Genomic DNA, 21,522 nt, shown 5'->3' with positions numbered 1-21,522 from the left:
CTGCTTCTACCTCTGCCTATGTCTCTGCCTCTCTCTGTGTGTCTCTCATGAATAAATAAAATCTTAAAAAAAAAAGTCAAATGACCATATACATATGGACCTATTTCTGGTATTTGTAATCAGTTCCATTGATCTCTGTGCCTTCCTTATATCAATATCACATCATCTTCATAACTAGCTTTAGAGGAAGTCTTGCAAAATTGCTGTAAGTTACTATAAGTCCTCCAAAATTCTCTTCTTTTTCAAAATTGTTCAATGGTTCTAGATGCTTTGCCTTTTCATATAAATTTAAGAATTGACTTGTCAGCTTCTACTAAAATAAGAGAACTGATCAGATTTTTATTAGAATTACATTGAATCTAGAGATCAATTTGGGCAAAACTGATACATTAAGTCTTTTAGTCCATGAACACTGTATCTCTTTCCATGTACTTGGGCCTTCTTCAGTTTCTCTCAGAAACATTTTGTAGTTTTTAGTGTATGAGCTTGATCATATTTTGATAAATTTATCTCTAAATGTTTCATGATTTTTGGTGCTACTGTAATTATATTTTAAAATTTCAATACCAACTGTTCATTGTAAGTTATAGAAATAGTTTTTTTTTTTTAAATACTGACTTTGTAAACTGTGAATTTGCTGAATTTACTGGTTAACTTCAGTAACTTTCTAGTAGATTCCTTAGGATTTTATACATGGGTAAACATGTCATCTGTGAATAAAGACAATTGAATTTATTCCTTTCCAATCTTTATATGCCATTTTCTTTTTTATGTTTTTCAACTTACAGCACTGGCTAGGACTTCCAGTACAATTAGCATGACTGGGCTCTAGTTGGATTCCTCTCTTTATACTACACCCTTCAGCCAGTAAGTTGGGGTAATTGTAGGGCTCACTTCTTTTGCATGAGATCATAACTCTACACTGTTTGATGTCCACTGGATGAAAAGAGTCATTTCCCATATTTTGTATGGCTTTCCATTTGTTTATGGCAGGATGACAATTCTTATAACAGTTAATATTTCAAAGTTAGTGTGAAAGTTCCATTTAAGGGACATTTTAAACAATCACTTCTGTATACTCCAAGATTTATACTTATACTAGATCACTAAAAAGTTATGTATCATAAAATTTCTTTCATAGGATGGTGATTTAACATTATATTCTCAACATTTTTTGAAGACTGATCTTAGTAGTAGTCACACAAGGAATATTTGTACATCTTTTACAGATCTGTGCATGGAAGAAATTGTGTTCAATGACCCATCTCTAACCTTGGACACAATGACATTTCCTAAAAACTTAGTGGCAGGGAACCTGGTAACTCCCACATTACTACTCTGTTTCCTTTTATCAGAGAGAGAAAAATATATAATGTATGTTTCCTTTTTCCTCTGAGGGTTGTCTAAGAAATTGTATTTTAATTGGGACCTTTGGTATAATGATCTCCCTTCCTTGTTTACATCTCTTATACTATTGTTTTACTATCTGAATTATATTTATTTCTTTACTAGGAGCTACCTCGAATCCTCTTCATAAATTATTTAAAAATAATTTTTAAATAAAAGGTTGAACTGTATAACAGAGTATTTCTGAGCATGGACTTTAAAATTAAACAGATTTACATTTGTATCCTTTCTCTTCTACTTTTTGTATGAGCTGCTGCGAGTTATTCAACTTCACTGCTTTGCAGTTATGGGGATATGCTCAGTGTCTGTAATATATCATACATAAGTGGTAGTGGGATTCCTAATAACTGTTAGAGAACTTCAGCAATTCTGTCTAAATTCAAAACTCTGTTCAAATAGACTGTTTGATACAAATCACAAAATACCATGTTACAATTCTTCTGTCATCAGTGTATTTTGGAGGCCCATTTATGATAAGAAATGTAATTCCTGAAGCCTTCTGGGTGGATCCTTGAGACATGTAATTACTTCCAGCCTTTGAAATGCTACTTAGGAGAAGTAAGACACATTCTTAAGTATTCTTTATGTAAAACCTCCTTGGTCAGTTAATTAACAGAGTTGGAGATTTGTAAAATTCAGCAGTTCTCCTAGGTTTTGGTTTGGTCCTATGTCAATGATGCATGAAGAAACCATTAGAATTTAGGCTTTCACCATAAAAAGGCAATGTGAGTGCTTAATATGAAGGATTTAATTAGATCAATTATTCTCTAGGTAATTATAAAGGGGGTATTCATTTCCTGTTGCTCTAATTGTTTCAAGCTTGAGAAAATGTCATTCTCGGATCTTCAGGTCTATTATTTATCTAATGTCTAACCCAAGTTAATCTTTTGGATGATGGTTGTTTCAAAAAGCTGGCTGAAATATATTGTCCTAAAGGACCATTGACATATGGGATACCAAATGAAGCCTATGCTTTTGTTCTTTAAAGAGTTTTCTTCCCTTTTATCTTCTAAGATAAAAATTTAAGAAAGACTTAGAATAGAACTAATAAAAATGCCAAATTAAGAAGAATTAATAGTCTGGCACAGTTGAAGCATGATAATTCTAGTCACTCTGGTGATGTGTACCTAAATTTCCCAGGGCCAAACTTAATCCATCTGGACACTTGCCTGTGTGAGCAAGATGTTGTGCTGATTTTCATGACATGAAATGGCTCCTTCATTGACTTAGTAAAATAACTGGTTTTCTGGTACTACATATACATTATTATTCTTTTAGTTATAAAAGAAATGACTAAACATCTTAAAAATATTAAGATCCATTTAAACATAACTTACCAAACATGCTGTAACAATATGGCACATCTTGATTTATTTACCTTTCAATCTATAAGCTGGAAAGAGCTCAGTAAGCAAGGATAATAATAATGTTCTTCTATGAGTTCCTGAGATACCCAAACCCAAACCAAAACCAAAACAAAAAAAAAGTCTCTTCGTCATTGCTAGATGGTTGTGTCTTCTTTTTCACAGATCAGTGAAATTTCATTAAATTCTACACATATTTATTGGGCACCTATCCTGTAGATATTTAGTATTATGTCAGGGACTGAGAAGCTAAAATTTAGCATTTTGAGGTACACATCAGGTAGGCAGAGAAATCTGACATCATAAATGACCAAAAAGTTAAGAGCAAAAGCTCATGAATAATTTTCTAAATCAATAATGTATGTATTATATGTGCTCCAAGAATTGAGTGGTGTGAGAATACAAGGCGATGTAGAATGTTGGAGAATGTTTCATGTATAACATGAAATTTGAACTGTATCTTGGAGAACAGATAGAATTTTGAGTGGAGGTAAAGGAATGGAAAAGATATCTATATCTATCTATCTATCTATCTATCTATCTATCTATCTATCTATCTATATCTATCATTTATCTAATCTATATTTTGGTGGAGAACAGCTTGAATAAAGTCATTATGATTAGGTAGAGTAAATCTGAATTTCCAAGACATGAGAATAATTACCTGGTGTAATGAAATTTTTACATTTAGGAAAAATGGGAGAAAAAGTTTAAAAAGTTCCAATAAATGTTGCAATAGTAATAACTTTCTTGCTCTAGCATATAGTCTTCCTCCCCTCTCCCACCACATATAATTCATCTGTCCCCAAAATCCAGTTCCAATCCATTTATATTTTCTGTAAGCTGTCACTTATATTGTGCTGTGTAGTTCCAGACCTAAATAGGCATATCTACATAATATAAGCTCTAATCTAAGTCCTGCATACAATGGTCAAGGATGATAAGCCCTAATGAATGCAAAGTTGATTGCTTTTAACTACTTCTTAAGTATTATTATTTATGTTTTTAGGGAAAAATTATCTGTATGAATTGTATAATCTGGATATCTGATTCCCAGGAAATATGAAGATCTTATCTAGGTAATACCTAATACACAGTGATTTTACACATAGAAGATACCCAATATATATTTTCTGAATACATAAATAGTTTAATAAATACATTTAGGTTCTTTATAAGCCCTAATCCTTCTAGAATGATTGGCATGTGCTGCTGTTGTGATTCTGGAGTTTTCATGGTGAGGAGATTTTTAATTTGCTCAATAAATGAGTCCGATGATACCCTGGATACTTCTTGAACAACTTGACTCCTCACAGCTATAATTCGAGTAGATTTTATTTTTTTAAAGAGTAGATTTGATTAAAATTATGAATGAAATAATAAAATTATAGAGAAGTAATATTTTACTAGCCCAAAATTAAATCTACATCTGGTATTTATTAATCTGTCTCAACCCACCTCCAAATATGGATGGGGTCACTTTTTGTGACCCTGAATTTCCTTCTGCTGAATTCTTATGAAACCTAAGTTCATAATGTGGCTTTTCTAACTGAATGAGATTTCATGTTTCTTTGACCATCAGAAACTTCTGAGTCAAATTTTCAACCCACTTCTAATAATTGTTCAGCCTGCACTTTTTTCTTTGATCAGATTTTTATTTATTTTTTTAAGATTTATTTATTTGAGAGTGAGAGCACAAGCATGAGTGGGAGGGAGGGACAAAAGAAGAGGGGGAGAAATCTTCAGGCAGACTCCCTGCTGACCATGGAGCCTGATACAGGGCTTAATCCCAGTACTCTGAGATTATGACCTAAACTGAAACCCAGAGTCAGACACTGAGCCACCCAGGTACCCCTTTGATCAAAATTTTTACATTATTTTTTAAAAGACTTATTTATTTATTCATGAGAGACAGAAAAAGAGAGAGAGAGAGACATAGGCAGAGAGAGAAGCAATGGGTCCTATGGGTCCCCATAGGGAGCCTGATACAGGACTCATCCCAGATCCTGGGATCATGCCCTGAGCCCAAGGCAAACGCTCAACCGCTGAGCCACTGGGGCATCTCTGATCAGATTTTTAAAATACATTTGCCATATTGTATGTGTTTTGTAAGATTCCTCAAATCATCTTTTAAAAATGCTAAAGTATGAAGAAGCATTCATTTTTAGAACACATACTCTGTTCCAGGCACTGTGTTAGGTACTACAGATAGAAGTCAAAACTTTTAAATTAATTAATTAATTAATTTATTAATTAATTAATTTATTTATTTATGATAGTCACAGAGAGAGAGAGGCAGAGACACAGGCAGAGAGAGAAGCAAGCTCCATGCACCGGGAACCCGATGTGGGACTCGATTCCGGGTCTCCAGGATCGCGCCCTGGGCCAAAGGCAGGCGCTAAACCGCTGCGCCACCCAGGGATCCCTAGAAGTCAAAACTTGATTAGTAAATTATAGGAAAGAACACTGAAGCGTAATGAAAATTGGTAAAATTTCATTGGTAAAATTTCTTAACTTCTAATATATGTCAATTTGAAGGATAATATGGGAGGTAGATGTAACCATAAACTCTAGAAGTAGGAAAGGACTAAAGAAGTATTTAATACAACTTTTTCCAAATGTGTTCCATGGAAAACTTTTCCAGAAAACAGTTTTAGTTTAAAGAAATAAATACTTCCTGTGGTCAAGTAATGACAGCAAAAAATCCATGATGGGTACACTTGCTGGGTACACATTGTGCCTTAGCACAAATCAAGGTAGTGGCCCAAAGTGTACTAGTAATCATTCTTCATTGCCATGGTTTTAGTAAAAAACAAAACAAAACAACCCAATCTAACAAATAAAAAACCCCATGACATCTCACTGTAGTTTTGATTTGCATTTCCTTGATGATGAGTGATGTTGAGCATCTTTTCATGTGTCTCTTGACCATATGGATGTCTTCTTTGGAAAAATGTCTATTCAAGTCTTCTGCCCATTCTCTAATAGGATTATTTGTTTGTTTTGGTATTGAGTTGTAGAAGTTCTTTATATATCTTGGATATTTACTTTTCTTTAAATATATCATTTTCAAATATTTTCTCCTGTTTGGTAGGATGTCTTTTTGTTTTGATGGTTGATGCTTTCATTTGCTGTGAAAAAGCTTTTTAGTTTGATGTAGTCTCCATAGTTTATTTTTGCTTTTATTTCCCTTCCCAAATGGGACATATTTAGAAAAATGTTGCCACAGCTGGTGTCAGTAATTTTACTGCCCTGTTCTATTCTAGGATTTTTATAGTTTTAGGTCTTACATTTAGGTCTTTAATCCATTTTGAGTTTATTTTTGTGTCTGATGTTTGAAAGTGGCCTAGTTTCATTCTTTCACATGTAGCTATCCAGTTTTCCAAGCACCATTTGTTGAAGAGACTGTCTTCCCCATTGCATGTTTTCACCTCCTTTGTCATAGATTAACTGACTATGTAATCATGCGTTTATTTCTGGTCTCTTTGTCCTATTAATCTCTATGTCTATTTTTGTACAGGTACCATACTGTTTTGATTAGTACAGCTTTGTAGTATATCTTGAAATCTGGGATTGTGATATCTCCAGCTTTGTTCTTGTTCTCAGGATTGCTTTGACTATTCAGGATCTTCTGTGGTTTTTAGGATTATTTGTTCTAGTTATGGCTAAAATACTATTGGCATTTTGATAGAGGTTGCACTGAATCTGTAGGTCTTTTTATATGGACATGTTAACACTATTAGTTATTCTAATCCATGAGCATGAAATATCTTTCCATTTGTTTCTGCCATCTTCAAATTCTTTCATCAGTGATTTATAGTTTTTGGAGTACAAGTCTTTCACCTTTATAGTTCAGTTTATTCCTAGATATTTTATTCTTTTTGGTACAGTTGTAAGTGATGGTGTTTTTAAAAAATTACTCTTTCTGCTACTTCATTATTAGTGTGTAGAAATGCTACTGATTTCTGGGTATTAATTTTATATCCTGCCATTTTACCGAATTCACTCATCACTTCTACTACTTTTTGGTGGCGTTTAGGATTTTCTGTCTATAGTAACATGTCATCTGCATATAGTGACAGTTTAGCTTCTTTACCAATATGGATGCCTCTCTTTCTTTTTTTTTTCTTGTCTGATTGCTCTGGCTAGGACTTTCAGTATTATGTATTATGCTAAGTGAAATGTGGCAGGCTGAGAAAAACAAACCATATGATTCCACTCATAAGTGGAATTTAAAAAAATGAAAAAATAAACAAAAAGCAGAATCAGACCTGTAAATACAGAGAATAAATTGATGATAACTGGAGAGGAGGAGGTTGGGGATTGGGCAAAATGGATGAAATGGAGAGGGAGATACAGACTTCCAGTTATGAAATGAATAAGTCACAGGAATAAAAAGCACAGCACAAGGAATACAGCCAATGATATTGTAATAGTGATAGTTTAGATGGTAGCTAAACTTGTGGTGAACAAAGCATTATGTATAAACTTGTCAAATCCCTAAATTGTTATGGCTGAAACTAGTGTAACATTGTGTGTTACCTATACCCAAATAAAAAAAAAATTAAACAGACAAACCAAAGTTAGTTTTACTTAGTAATGTCCTCAATGGAGCAGTAAAAATATTAAAATTATTAAATCTTGACTGTTGAGCACACTATTTTTAATAATCTGGGTGGATTAATTGGAATTATGTACAAAATATTTCTACTGCCTGTGAAGTAGGCTGATTATCTTGAGGAATAGTATTTGTAGATTAGTTTGAGTTATAGATAAAATGTTTTACCTAGAATACCAGGAAATTTCCTTTTCACTTAAAGAATGACTAACAAACTATTGGCATTGAGACATGAATATTTAGCTGACATCTTTCAAAAAAATGTATAACTTGGTCCTATAACTACAAGAAAAACAACTAACAACATTTGTTCTTAATGATAAAGTTTGAGCTTCTAAGAGAAAATTGAATTTTGTATCAGCTCCCATGATCTTGATAGCTTTCTGATATGTAAAAACCTTTTTCATCAGATTGGTAGTAATATTAATGGATTATTTTTTTTTGATATTGTATAATGAAATGTCAACATTTGGAAGATCTCCATAATTCAGTGGACCAACATGCTCTAAATCTCAAAGGTCATACGTGGGTAAAAGATCCATTCAAAGAATAAGCTAGACAAGTAGATTTTAATGTAACACAGCATAAAACTTTATTGATATGGTTTCTGATGCCTATTGCAGTTAACCTTTTAGAAACAACCACTTGTTGAGTTTTGGTGTAGTATCAAAGAAGGATATCCACAACTGTCTGAATATTAAAATACTCTTCCTTTCCAGATTATAGATCTTGAGATGCTGGATATTCTTTCTATCGCAATAAGTTGAATGCTGCCACAGATAGGAGAATCCATTTCTCTTCTAGGAAGACAGACTCAAAAGATATTTTTTAAATGTAAAAAAAAATATTCTTTTTGCTAAATATTTTTTGTGTTGGAAAATTTACTTACTTTTCCTAAAGATACATTATTTATAATGAAATGTAATGCATATACTATTGTTATTTTTAAGTGAACTAAATATACAATTTTTTCTCAGTTTTAATTTCTAAATGAGTAAATATCCGTAGAACTAACATAAATGAAAGCAATTTGTATCCTCAATAATTTTTAAGGATGAAAAGGAGTCCTGGGACAAAAAAAGTTTGGGAACCACTGGTCTAGAAAAAAAAAACCCTGAGGTCACATTTAAGTCCTTTCATTTATGCATCTTCTATTTGCTAGTATGGAAATGAAAACAAGCACTCCTATTTCTATGATATAGAAAAATAGCTGTAAAAAACTTTAATAGTGTTGTAATTGTAATTGTGTAATAGTGTTGTAAATGTCTTTTCAGGTTATTTCTAGGTGCCCATTTTTATGGGGAATTGGAATTCTGAAATACTGTACTTGTTTTATTTTACTAAAAATACTTTGTGTTTGTGTATCAAATAACAATTCCCCGTAAAGTTTAATGATGTTAATATTAAAATGATGTTGCCATGCAGATAAAAGCTAAGACTCTTAAGAGATATCAGCATAAATAGAAATTCAATAGTAAGGAATATATTTATTATAATTTCCCAAGGGCTTTTTTTTTTCATAGAATTATGACACCTGACAAATGGCTGCAGGGAAAATATGCCAAATGAGTTCCCCTGTTGTTTACAGCTTGTCACAGACTGGTGCAATACAGAAAGAAGATGAATGCATCTTTCCTACTCCAGATTGTCTCTACTCATAAAGAGAAGCTGTCATTTCCCCATCTTAACAATGATTGGTTTAGATCCCTATAACAAATCCATGATGTTCTGGTTACTTGATGAGTTTATGGAAACAGACAAGGAAGATGGAGTCCCACTCATGGATTTCCCTGCAAGGTGATTCCACAGTAGCCGAAGCTGAAGAAGCACTATATATGTTTTTCTGTAGGTGCCACTTTTCTTGTATTCAAATATCCTTTTGGTTTTTCTCATTCAATTAATGCTACCCTTACATATTGCTACATACTATAGGCTTGTTGGTCCAAGAGCAAGGCACAGATCAGCATCTCTAGCATGCCCTGAAGCATTTTAGAAATGTATACTCGGGCTCCACCTTAGACCTCTTGAATCAGAATCTGCATTTTAACAAGATCTCCAGGGGATATGTATGTTTATTCATGTTGGAGAAGCACTGTTGTGCATCAGATGATTTCAACCATGGCTGCACTTTGAAATCACCTGGGAGTTTAAAAAAAATCTTGATGTTTAGGCTACACCACAGAGCAATGAAATAAAAATCTCTGAAGGTAGGGCACTGCTCAAGAAGAATAAGCCTTCTTTAAGCTCTGTCACTGTCACCCTTTTCTACTGCATATATATTCTTAGATGCACCTCAGGATTTATTATGGAAATCAGTGGGGAAAATACTCCATAAGCAGTTTTTTAAAAAACATCTTTATTGAGGTATAATTGATATTAAAAATGGCACATTTAATGAATATAATTTGGAGTTTAGACATTTTCACACACCTATGAAACCATTACAGAATCAAGGTAATAGACATATCCATCACCTCCAAAAATTTCCTTCTGTCCCTTTGTTTATTTTTCTTGTGGTAGGAAAACTTTTTGTGTGCATCTGTGTAATTAAAAAAATGGGCTTGACCCTTTTAACACATTTTTAAGTACACAATACAGTATTGTTAACTGTTGGCATTGTTTTACAGGATATCTCTAGAACTTATTAACCTTGCAAAGCTGAAACTTTATGCCATTGAAGAACCTTTCCCTCATCTCCCAGCTCCCAGCCTCCAGTACCAATCTATTCTCTGCTATTATTTTGACTACTTGAGATACCCTCTATAAGTGGAATCATGCAATATATGTCTTCCTTGATTGGCTTGTTTCACTTAGGAAAATGTCAAAATCCAGAAATAGCAAAATTAAAACCACTGAATCAATAAATAGTACTCAGTAAGAGTTTATTGTGGATATAAGAACAGTTTTTGAAGTGGAAACCTTCAAATTCCAAGACTGATGTCAAACAAAGGGGCATGACATTACATGATGGTTTACAAAGTGAAAATAAAGAAGTTGTTTAATTTTTACAATGATTAGTTATTGAAGTGAGAGTTTCAAAAGGCAGAAAATGATTAAAAAGTGATTTTTTCCCTTTTTTTTATTGGGTTCAATTTGCTGACATATAGCGTAACACCCAGTGCTCAACCTGCCAAGTGCCCCCCTTAGTGCCCATCACCCAGTCACCCCAACCCCCCCGCCCACCTCCCTTTCCACTATTCATTTCCCAGAGTTAGGAGTCTCTCATGTTTTGTCACCCTCACTGATATTTTCACTCATTTTCTCTCCTTTCCCCTTTATTCCCTTTCACTATTTTTTATATTCCCCAAATGAATGAGACCATATAATGTTTGTCCTTCTCCAATTGACTTATTTCACTCAGCATAATACCCTCCAGTTCCATCCACATCGAAACAAATGGTGGGTATTTGTCATTTCTAATGGCTGAGTAATATTCCATTGTATACATAGACCACATCTTCTTTATCCATTCATCTTTCGATGGACACCGAGGCTCCTTCCACAGTTTGGCTATTGTGGACATTGCTGCTATAAACATTGGGGTGCAGGTGTCTCAGTCTTTCATGGCATCTGTATCTTTGGCGTCCCCAGCAGTGCAATTGCTGGGTCTTAGGGCAGTTCTATTTTTAAGTCTTTGAGGAACCTCCAGACAGTTTTCCAGAGTGGCTGCACCAGTTCACATTCCCACCAACAGTGCAAGAGGGTTACTCTTTCTCCACATCCTCGCCAAGATTTGTTCTTTACTGTCTTGTTAATTTTCCCCATTCTTACTGGTGTGAGGTGGTATCTCATTGTGGTTTTGATTTGTATTTCTCTGATGGCCAGTGATGCAAAGCATTTTCTCATGTGCTTGTTGGCCATGAATCTGTGTTCACAAATTTCTCTGTGAAATTTCTGTTAATGTCTTTTGCTCATTTCATGATTGGATTGTTTGTTTCTTTGCTGCTGAGTTTAATAAGATCTTTATAGATCTTGGATACTAGCCTTTTATCTGATAGGTCATTTGCAAAAATCTTCTCCCGTTCTGTAGGTTGTCTGTTAGTTTTGTTGACTGTATCCTTTGCTGTGCAGAAGCTTCTTATCTTGATGAAGTCCCAATAGTTCATTTTTGCTTTTGTTTCTCTTGCCTTCATGGATGTATCTTGCAAGAAGTTGCTGTGGCCAAGTTCATAAAGGGTGTTCCCTGTGTTCTTCTCTAGGATTCTGATGGATTCTTGTCTCACATTTAGGTCTTTCATCCATTTTGAGTTTATCTTTGTGTATGGTGTAAGAGAGTGGTCTAGTTTCATTCTTCTGCATGTGGTTGTCCAATTTTCCCAGCACCATTTATTGAAGAGACTGTCCTTTTTCCAGTGCTTTGTCGAATATTAGTTGACCATAGAGTTGAGGGTCCACTTCTGGATTCTCTATTCTGTTCCATTGATCTATATGTCTGTTTTTGCGCCAGTACCACACTGTCTTGGTGATCACAGCTTTGTAGTACAACCTGAAATCTGGCATTGTGATGCCCCCAGCTATGGTTTTCTTTTTTAATATTCCCCTGGCTATTTGGGGTCTTTTCTGATTCCATACAAATCTTCAGCTGATTTGTTCCAACTCTGAAGAAAGTCCATGGTATTTTGATAGGGATTGCATTAAATGTATAAATTGCCCTGGGTAGTATTGATATTTTCACAATATTAATTCTTCCAAATCATGAGCATGGAATATTTTTCCATCTCTTTGTGTCTTCCTCAATTTCTTTCAGAAGTGTTCTATAGTTTTTAGAGTATAGATCCTTTACCTCTTTGGTTAGGTTTATTCCTAGGTATCTTAAGCTTTTGGGTGCAATTGAAAATGGGATTGACTCCTTAATTTCTCTTTCTTCAGTCTCATTGTTAGTGTATAGAAATGCCACTGATTTCTGGGCATTGATTTTGTATCCTGCCACACTGCCGAATTGCTGTATGAGTTCTAGCAATCTTGGGGTGGAGTCTTTTGGGTTTTCTAGGTACAGTATCACATCATCTGCAAAGAGGGAGAGTTTGACTTCTTCTTTGCCAATTTGAATGCCTTGTATTTCTTCTTGTTACCTGATTACTGAGGCTAGGCCTTCTAGTAGTATGTTGAATAGCAGTGGTGAGAGTGGACATCCCTGTTGTGTTCCTGATCTTAGGGGAAAGGCTCTCATTGTTTCCCCTTTGAGAATGATATATGCTGTGGGCTTTTTGTTTTTTTTGTTTTTTTTTTTTAATTTTTTTAATTTTTATTTATTTATGATAGTCACAGAGAGAGAGAGAGAGGCAGAGACACAGGCAGAGGGAGAAGCAGGCTCCATGCACCGGGAGCCCGACATGGGATTCGATCCCGGGTCTCCAGGATCGTGCCCCGGGCCAAAGGCAGGCGCCAAACCGCTGCGCCACCCAGGGATCCCGCTGTGGGCTTTTTGTAGATGGGCTTTTTGTAGATGGCTTTTAAGATGCTGAGGAATGTTCCCTCTATCCCTACACTCTGAAGAGTTTTGATCAGGAATGGATGGTCGATTTTGTCAAATGCTTTCTCTGCATTTATTGAGAGGATCCTATGGTTCTTATTTTTTCTCTTGTTGATATGATCTATCACATTGATTGCTTTATGAGTGTTGAACCAGCCTTGCATCCCCAGGATAAATCCCACTTGGTCATGGTGAATAATCTTCTTAATGTACTGTTTGATCCTATTGGCTAGTATCTTGTTGATAATTTTTGCATCTGTTTTCATCAGGGATATTGGTCTATAATTCTCCGTTTTGGTGGGATCTTTGTCTGGTTTTGGAATTAAGGTGATGCTAGCCTCATAGAACGAGTTTGGAAGTATACTCCATTTCTTTCTATCTTTTGGAACAGCTTTAGTAGAATAGGTATTGTTTCTTCTTTAAACATTTGATAGAATTCCCCTGGGAAGCCATTTGGCCCTGGACTTTTGTGTCTTGGGAGGTTTTTGATGACTGCTTCAATTTCCTCCCTGGTTATCTACCTGTTCAGGTTTTCTATTTCTTCCTGTTCCAGTTTTGGTAGTTTGTGGTTTTCCAGAAATGTGTCCATTTCTTCTAATTGCCTAATTTATTGGCATATAGCTGCTCATAATACATTTTTTAAATCGTTTGTATTTCCTTGGTATTGGTGATGATCTCTCCTTTTTCATTCAGATTTTATTAATGAGTCTTTTCTCTTTTGTTTTTAATAAGGCTGGCTAATGGTTTATCTATCTTATTATTCTTTCAAAGAACTGACCCCTGGTTTTGTTGATCTGTCCTATATAGTTCTTCTGGTCTCTATTTCATTGAGTTCTGCTCGAATCTTTATTAATTCTCTTCCTCTGCTGGGTGTAGGTTTTATTTGCTGTTCCTTCTCCAGCTCCTTTAGGTGCAAGGTTAGCTTTTGTATTTGAGTTCTTTCCAGTTTTTTGATGGATGCTTGTATTGTGATGTATTTCCCCCTCAGAACTGCTTTTACTGTATCCCAAAGATTTTGAATCATTCTCATTAGTTTCCATGAATCTTTTTAATTCTTCTCTAATTTCCTGGTTGACCCTTTCATCTTTTAGCAGGATGGTCCTTAACCTCGACGTGTTTGAAATCCTTCCAAACTTCTTCTTGTGGTTTAGTTCTAGTTTCAAAGCATTATGGTCTGAAAATATGCAGGGGATGATCCCAATCTTTTGGTATCAGTTAAGACCTGATTTGTGACCCAGTATGTGGTCTATTCTGGAGAAAGTTCCATGTGCACTTGAGAAGAATGTGTATTCAGTTGCATTTGGATGTAAAGTTCTGTAAATATCTGTGAAATCCATCTAGTCCAGTGTATCCTTTAACGCTCTTGTTTCTTTGGAGATGTTGTGCTTAGAATATCTGTGAATTACAGAAAGCGCTGTGTTCAAGTCTCTCAGTATAAGTGTATTATTATCTAAGTATGTCTTAACTTTGGTTATTAATTGATTGATATACTTGGCAGCTCCCACATTAGGGGCATAAATATTCATGATTGTTAGGTCCTCTTGTTGGATAGATCCTTTTATGATATACTGTCCCTCTTCATCTCTTACTACAGTCTTTGGGATAAACTTTAATTTATCTGATATGAGGATTGCTACCCCTGCTTTCTTTTGAGGACCATTTGAATGGTAAATGGTTCTCCAACCTTTTATTTTCAGGCTGTAGGTGTCCTTAGGTCTAAAATGAGTCTCTTGTAGACAGCAAATAGATGGGTCTTGCTTTTTTATCCAGTCTGAAACCCTGTGCCTTTTGATGGGATTGTTCAGCCCATTCACGTTCAGAGATACTATTGAAAGATATGAATTTAGTGTCATCATAATACCTATTCGGTCCCTGTTTTTGTGTATTGTTTCCTTGGACTTCCTCTTTCTTTTATAGAGTGCCCCTTAATATTTCTTGCAGAGCTGGTTTGGTGGTCACATATTCTTTCAGTTTCTGCCTATCTTGGAAGCTCTTTATCTCTCCTATTTTGAATGAGAACCTTTCTGGATAGAGTATTCATGGCTGCATGTTCTTCTCATTTAGGACCCTGAATATATCCTGCCCACCCTTTCTGGCCTGCCAGGTCTCTGTGGAGAGGTCTGCTGTTAACCTAATACTTCTCCCTTTATCATAAAGGTTAGGGATTTCTTGTCTCTTGCTGCTTTAAGGATCTTCTCTTTATCTTTGGAATTTGCAAGTTTCACTATTAAATGTCAGGGTGTTGAATGGCTTTTATTGATTTTAGGGGGAGATCTATCTCCTGGATCTGAAAGCCTGTTTCCCTCCCCAAGTTAGGGAAGTTCTCAGCTATGATTTGTTCAAATACACTTTCTGGTCCTCTGTCCCTTTCGGCATCCTATGGAACGCCAATTAAATGTAGATTTTTCCTGAGGCTGTCATTGATTTCCCTTAACCTTTCCTCATGATCTTTTAATTGTTTTTCTTTTTTTCCTCAGCTTCCTTCTTTGCCATCAACTTGTCTTCTATGTTGCTCACTCTTTCTTCTACCTCATTAGCCCTCCTTGTTAGGACCTCCAGTTTGGATTGCATCTCATTTAATTGATTTTTAATTTTGGCCTGATAAGATCTAAATTCTGCAGTCATGAAGTCTCTTGATTCCTTTATGCTTTTTTCCAGAGTCACCAGTAGCTTTATCATTGTGCTTTTGAATTGGCTTTCTGACATCGAATTGTAATCCAAATTCTGTAACTCTGTGGGAGAGAGGACTGTTTCTGATTCTTTCTTTTGTGGTGAGTTCTTCCTTCTAGTCATTTTGCTCAGTGCAGAGTGGCTAAAAAGAAGTTGTACTGTTAAAAGGAAGGAAAGGGGGCAAAAAGAGGGGGAAACAAAAAAAAAACAAGGAGGGGTATCCTCTCATTCTATATACTTTAAGTCCCTCAACTTCCCCTGGAGCTTTCCAGCGCTGCTTGATCAAGAGCTTACTCTTCCCCTGTCCTTCCAGCTGATCTTCTGGGGGAGGGGCTGCTGTGCTGAACTGAATCTCAGGTGTGTGTACCTAAGAGAGCTGCCCCCCCCACCCCCCGCCAGGTGCATGGTTTGGTGGGAGCTGTTTATCCTGTGAGGCCCCTGCTCCCTGGCGGCCGTGCTCAGTCCCAGGCGCAAGGTGACACCAGGACGAGTAACAACAGTGGCGGCAGCCAGCTCTCCAGCCCTAGAGTCAGCTCCTGCCGTAACTACCTCAGTCTCCCAGTCCGCAGGGGCCTGGATGCTCCGGGGGCGGGGGGGTGCTGATCAGCACAGCTCCGGGCCGCCGGGTGGCAGGAGCGGCCTGAGTTGCTCCCGGCCGAGCAGCCCCTCTGCCTGAGCTCCTGTGGGAGCTGCTCCCAAGGCCCTACTGGGTGCGCACTCCAGGCCTTTAGGGAGCTCCGCCATGGTGTGTGGCGCGCTTTCCCCCCCCAGCGCAGGTCCTCTGTTAGTGCCCCTGGGAGCCTGAGGGCTTCCCCGCCCCTCCTGGGATCCTGCCGGAGCTCCTTGCCTTTCCCTCCGGGAAGATTGGTAAAGTTCCTTCTTCTCCGGGACGGGGCTTTCCTATCCTGGAGGCTCTTGCCACCGGGGCCTTAGCCCGGCTCCTCGAGGGGACCCCTCCCCCACTGGATGCTTTTTTATTTATTTATTTATTTATTTATTTATTTCCCATCTTCCTACCTTGATAGAAGCATGAACTCTTCTCACTGTAGTATTCCAGCTGTTCTCCCTTTAAATCTCAGGCTGAATTTGTAGGTTTTCAGGATGATTTGAAAGTTATCTAGGTAAGTTGGTGGGGACAGGTGACTTGGGGACCCTATACTTCCGCCATCTTGCCCCTTCCTGAAAGTGATGGTTTTTAATCAGAGAATGGTTAAAAGTGATTATCTTATATAATTTTTTGGAGGATGGCTTGTTTCTTTTATAAGGATCGACCCAAGTTAAGTTTCAGCTGGTTTTGCAGAATAAGCTAAATTAAGTTTCATTTATATTGCTCAATGTTTTTGTCAGCTCAGGGTATTTTCAAGTCTCCTCTCCATTTTGTATTTAATTTTAGCAATGTCCTCTGGGTTCATCCTTGTTGTCACCTATGGCAGGATTTCCTTCTTCTTAAAGGTGAATAACATCTCATTGTATGTATACATATTTTTCTTCATTCATTCATCTGTTAACAAGAGATTTGGGTTGTTTCCATATTGTGGCTATTGTGAATAATGGTTCAATTAACATGGGAGTAAAGATATCTCTTTGAGATCCTGATTTCAAATCTATTGAAAGTATACCTGAAAGTGGATTGCTGGCTCATCTGGTAGTTCTATTATTACATCTTGGAGGAAACTCCATACTATTTTCCACAGCAGCTGCATCATTTTACATTCCCACCAATAGTACACAAGGGTTCTAATTTCTCCATATTCTCACCAGTACTTGCTATTTCTTGTCTCTTTGATAACAGTTATCCTAACAAGTGTGAGATGATAGCTTATTGTAGTTTTGATTTACAATTCCTAATGATTGGTATGTTGGGCATCTGTTGGCCATTTGTATGTCTTCTTTGGAGAAATGTCTGCTCAGATCTACTGCCCATTTTAAAATCAGGTTATTTGTGTTTTTGCTATTGGGTTGTAGGCATTTCTTATATATTTTAGATATTAACACCTTTTCAAATATATGGTTTGCAAATATTTTCTCCCACTTTGTAGACTGCCGTTTTCACTCTCTTGTTTTCTGTGCAGAAGCCTTTAGTTTGATATAGTTTCACTTGTCTGTTTTTGTCTTTGTTGCCTGTGTTTTTGGTGTCATAATGAAAATGTCATTGCTAAGACCAATGTCAAGAAGTTTTCCCTTAAGTTTTCTTCTAGGAGTTTTATAGTTTCAGGTGTTATGTTTAAGTCTTTAATCCATTTGGAGTTTATTTTTAAGTATGGTACAATAGAAGGATCCAAATTTGTTCTTTTGCATGTGGGTATCCAGTTTTCCCAACACCATTTGTTGAAGAGACTATCCTTTCTCCATTGTGTATTCTTGGCACTCTTATAAAAAAATCAGTACACCATTTATGCATGGGTTTATTTCTGAGTTCTCTATTCTGTTCTTCTGGTCTATATGTCTGTCTTTATACTACACTGTTTTAAGTACTGTAGCTTTGTAATATATTTGAAAATCAGGGTACATGATACCTGTTGATCCATTTAACTTTGTTATTCTTTCTCAAGATGACTTTGGCTATTCAGGACTTCTGTGGTTCAGAATACATTTTAGATTTTTTTCTTTAGATGTCACTTTGGCCAGTTAGAGAAAGACAGATACATGATTTCACCCATATGTAGAATTTAGGAAACAGAACAAACAAGACAGGGGGGTAAAAAAGAGAGAGAGGCAAACCAAGAATGAGACTCTTAACTATAAAGAGAAAACTGATGGTTGCCAGAGGGGAGGTCAATGGGGGGATGGGTTAAATAGGTGATAGAGATCAAGGAGTGCCCTTGTGATGAGCACTGTATGTTATATAGAAGTGTTGAATCACCATATCGTATACCTGAAACTAATATTACACTGTATGTTAACTAACTGGAATTTAAATAAAAACTTAAAAAAAGTACCTTTGGAATTTTGAGGCAGATGGCATTGAAAAATGAGATTTCTTTGGATAATATGGACCTTTTAACAATATTAAGTATTCTAATCTATGAACATAGATATCTTTTCATTTATTTCTTTCTTTAATTTCTTTCATCTGTGTTTTGTTGTTTTCAGTGTACAAGTCTTTCATTCTCTTGGTTAAGCTTATTTCTAAGTATTTATTGTTTTTTGATGTGATTGTAAATAGGATTGTTTGATAATTTCCTTTTCAGGTAGTTTGTTAGTGTATAGAAACAACTGTTTTTATCTGTTGCTTTGTGTCCTGGAACCTTACTGAATTGGTCTCTTAGTTTTAAGAATTTGTGTGTGTGTGTTGGAAACTTTAGGATCTTCTGCATGTAAATAAGATCATATCTACAAACAGAGATAACTTTACTTCTTCCTTTCCACTTTGGATAACTTTTATTTATTTTTCTTGCCTAATTGGTCTGACTAGGACTTCAAGTACTACAATTGGCAAGAATGGGCATCCTTGTATTTTTCCTAATCATAGATGAACAGCTTTCAGGTTTTTACTGTTAATACAATGTTAGCTCTGAGCTTGGTCATATATGGTCTTTATTATGTTGAAGTACATTCCTTCTATACCATTTGTTGAGTTTTGATCATGAATAGATCTTGAATTTTGTTACATGTTCTGTTTCTCTTGAGGTAATTATATAATTTTTATCCTTCACTTTGTTAATGTAGTATATCACATTAGTTCATCTGCATATGTTGAAACATCCTGGCATCCCAGGCATCAATCTCACTTGATTGTGGTGAGCTTTTTAATATATTGTTGAATTTGGGTTACTAGCACTTTTTTGGTGATTTTTGCATGTATGTTTATCAGGGATATTACACTGAAATTTTCTTTGCTTGTGACATCGTTGTGTGGTTTTGGTATCTGGATAATGCTGGACTTGTAAAATATGTTTAGAAGTGTTCCCTCTTCTTCAATATTTTGGAAGACTTTGAGAATGTTGGTGTTAACTATGCTTTAAATATTTGGTAGATTCACCTTTGTACTCTCTGGTCTTGTACTTCTTTTATTGAAAAGATTTGGTTACTGATTCCATCTCTTTACTAGTAATTGGCCTGATCAGATTTTCTATTTCTTTATGATTTAGTCTTGGTAAGTCATATATTTCTAGTAACTTATCCACTTCTAGATTATCCATTTTGTTGGCCTATAATTATTCTTATTAGTTATTTATGATCTTTTGTATGTCTTTGGCATTAGTTACACTGTCTCCTTTTTCATTTCTGATTTTCTTTGAGCCTTTTTTTCTTAGTTTAGGGTTTGTTAATCTTGTTTATCTTTTGAAAGAAGTAGCTCTTAATTTTATTAATTTTTTCTATTGTTTTTCTAGTCTCTGTTATTTCTGCTCTAATCTTTATTATTCTGTATGCTAACTTTGGGATTGGTTTGTTTTTCTTTTTCTAGTTCCTTGAGGTATAAAGTTAGGTTGTTTACTTGGAATCTTTCTCTTTTTTAAAGATAGACATTTATTGCTGTAAACTTCCATCTTGGTACTGCTTTTGCTGTATCCCATAAGTTTTGATATGTTGGGTTTTAATTTTCACTAAATTTCATTTAAATGAATTTAAATTTCATTAATTTTCATTTTCATTTGATTTCTCCTTTGATTTCTTCTTTGACACCCCACCCCTTTTTCCAGGATAATGTTGTGTAATTTCCATATTTCTAAATTTGCCAGTTATCCTCCTGTTACTGATTTTTAGCTTCATATCTTGTGGTCAGAAAAGATATGTGGTGCAATTTCAATTTTAAATTTGTTAAGTTTTGTTCTGTGGCCTAATATGGAGTCTATCCTGAAGAGTGTCTGTGTGTGCTTGAGAAGAATGTGTATTCTACTGCTATTGAGTGGAATATTCTGTATATGTCCTTTAGGTCCAATTGGTGTATAGTGTTGTTCAAGACCAGTTTCTTTACTGATTTTCTTTCTGGATGTTTTATTCACTGCCGAAAGTGGGATATTGTCTCTCTCTATTATTGTATTGTTGTTTCCGTCTTCAGTTTTATTAATGTTTGGTTTATATATTTGAATGTTCTGATGTTGGGTGTAAATGTAATTATTATAGCTTCCTGGTGAATTGATCCTTTTGTCATTATATAATGTCCTTCTTTGTTTCTTGTGACCATTTTTGACTTAAAGTCTATTTTGTTTGTTATAAATATAGCTATGCCTGCTCTTTTGTTTACATTGTATGGAGCACCTTTTCCATTCTTTTATTTTCAGCCTATGTGTGTCCTTAAATCTAAAGTGAGTCTCTTATTCAGCATATAGTTGGGTCTTATATTTTATCCATTCAACCACTGTATATCTTTTCAGTGAGGAGTTTAATCAATTTATGTTTAAAGTAAATATTAATATATAAAGACTTAAAATTGTCATTTTCCATCTTATATTTGTTTTTGTTTTTCTTTATATGCTTTCCTTTGTACTTTGATTTTTGTAGTGATGTTCTTTAATTTCCTTATCTTTTGTGTGGCTTCTAAAGGTATTTTCTTTGTGATTACCATGAGGCTTCCATAAAACATCTTATAGTTTTAACAGTTTGTTTTAAGCTGATGAAAACTTAGCCTCAACCATAAACAAAAACTCTACACTTTTATTTCTTTCCCTAATACATCTTTGTTATTGATAGCATTAACTATCATTAACATAAAAGGAAAATACAAGATTTCATCATTAAAAGCTTGGGCTTTTGGGGATCCCTGAGTGGCTCAGTGGTTTGGCGCCTGCCTTTGGCCCAGGGCATGATACTGGAGTCCCAGGATCGAGTCCCGCATCAGGCAACCTGCATGGAGCCGGCTTCTCCCTCTGCCTGTGTCTGTCTGTCTGTCTGTCTGTCTCTCTCTGTGTCTATCATGAATAAATAAATAAAATCTTAAAAAAAGAGCTAGGGCTTTGGAATGAGAAAGATTTAGCTGTGTTGGTCAGAATTCTTTGGTTGGATGTAACAGATGTCAGTCAAGTTAGCAGGTATCTGTATCCAGATAT

The 21,522-nt window shown here is 35.6% G+C and overlaps 1 protein-coding gene across 2 annotated transcripts in view; it reads left to right on the top strand.

Annotated features, from left to right (window-relative positions):
• Positions 1–9,212, top strand: part of UBE3D (ubiquitin protein ligase E3D) — a 209,398-nt gene extending 200,186 nt beyond the window's left edge. Inside the window, exon 12 of one of the 2 annotated variants that reach the window (XR_005367965.1) lies at positions 8,978–9,212. The gene's annotated coding sequence lies outside the window, so the exon portion shown is untranslated. The remainder of the gene's footprint in view (positions 1–8,977) is intronic. The other variant, XR_005367967.1, reaches the window with a different exon arrangement.
• Positions 9,213–21,522: the final 12,310 nt, after the last annotated feature.

The sequence above is a fragment of the Canis lupus genome, chromosome 12 (genome assembly GCF_011100685.1).
Source record: "Canis lupus familiaris isolate Mischka breed German Shepherd chromosome 12, alternate assembly UU_Cfam_GSD_1.0, whole genome shotgun sequence".
In the NCBI taxonomy this organism is placed as follows: domain Eukaryota; kingdom Metazoa; phylum Chordata; class Mammalia; order Carnivora; family Canidae; genus Canis; species Canis lupus.
Note: the sequence above shows the minus strand (reverse complement) of the source record. Positions and strands in the feature narration are given on the sequence as shown.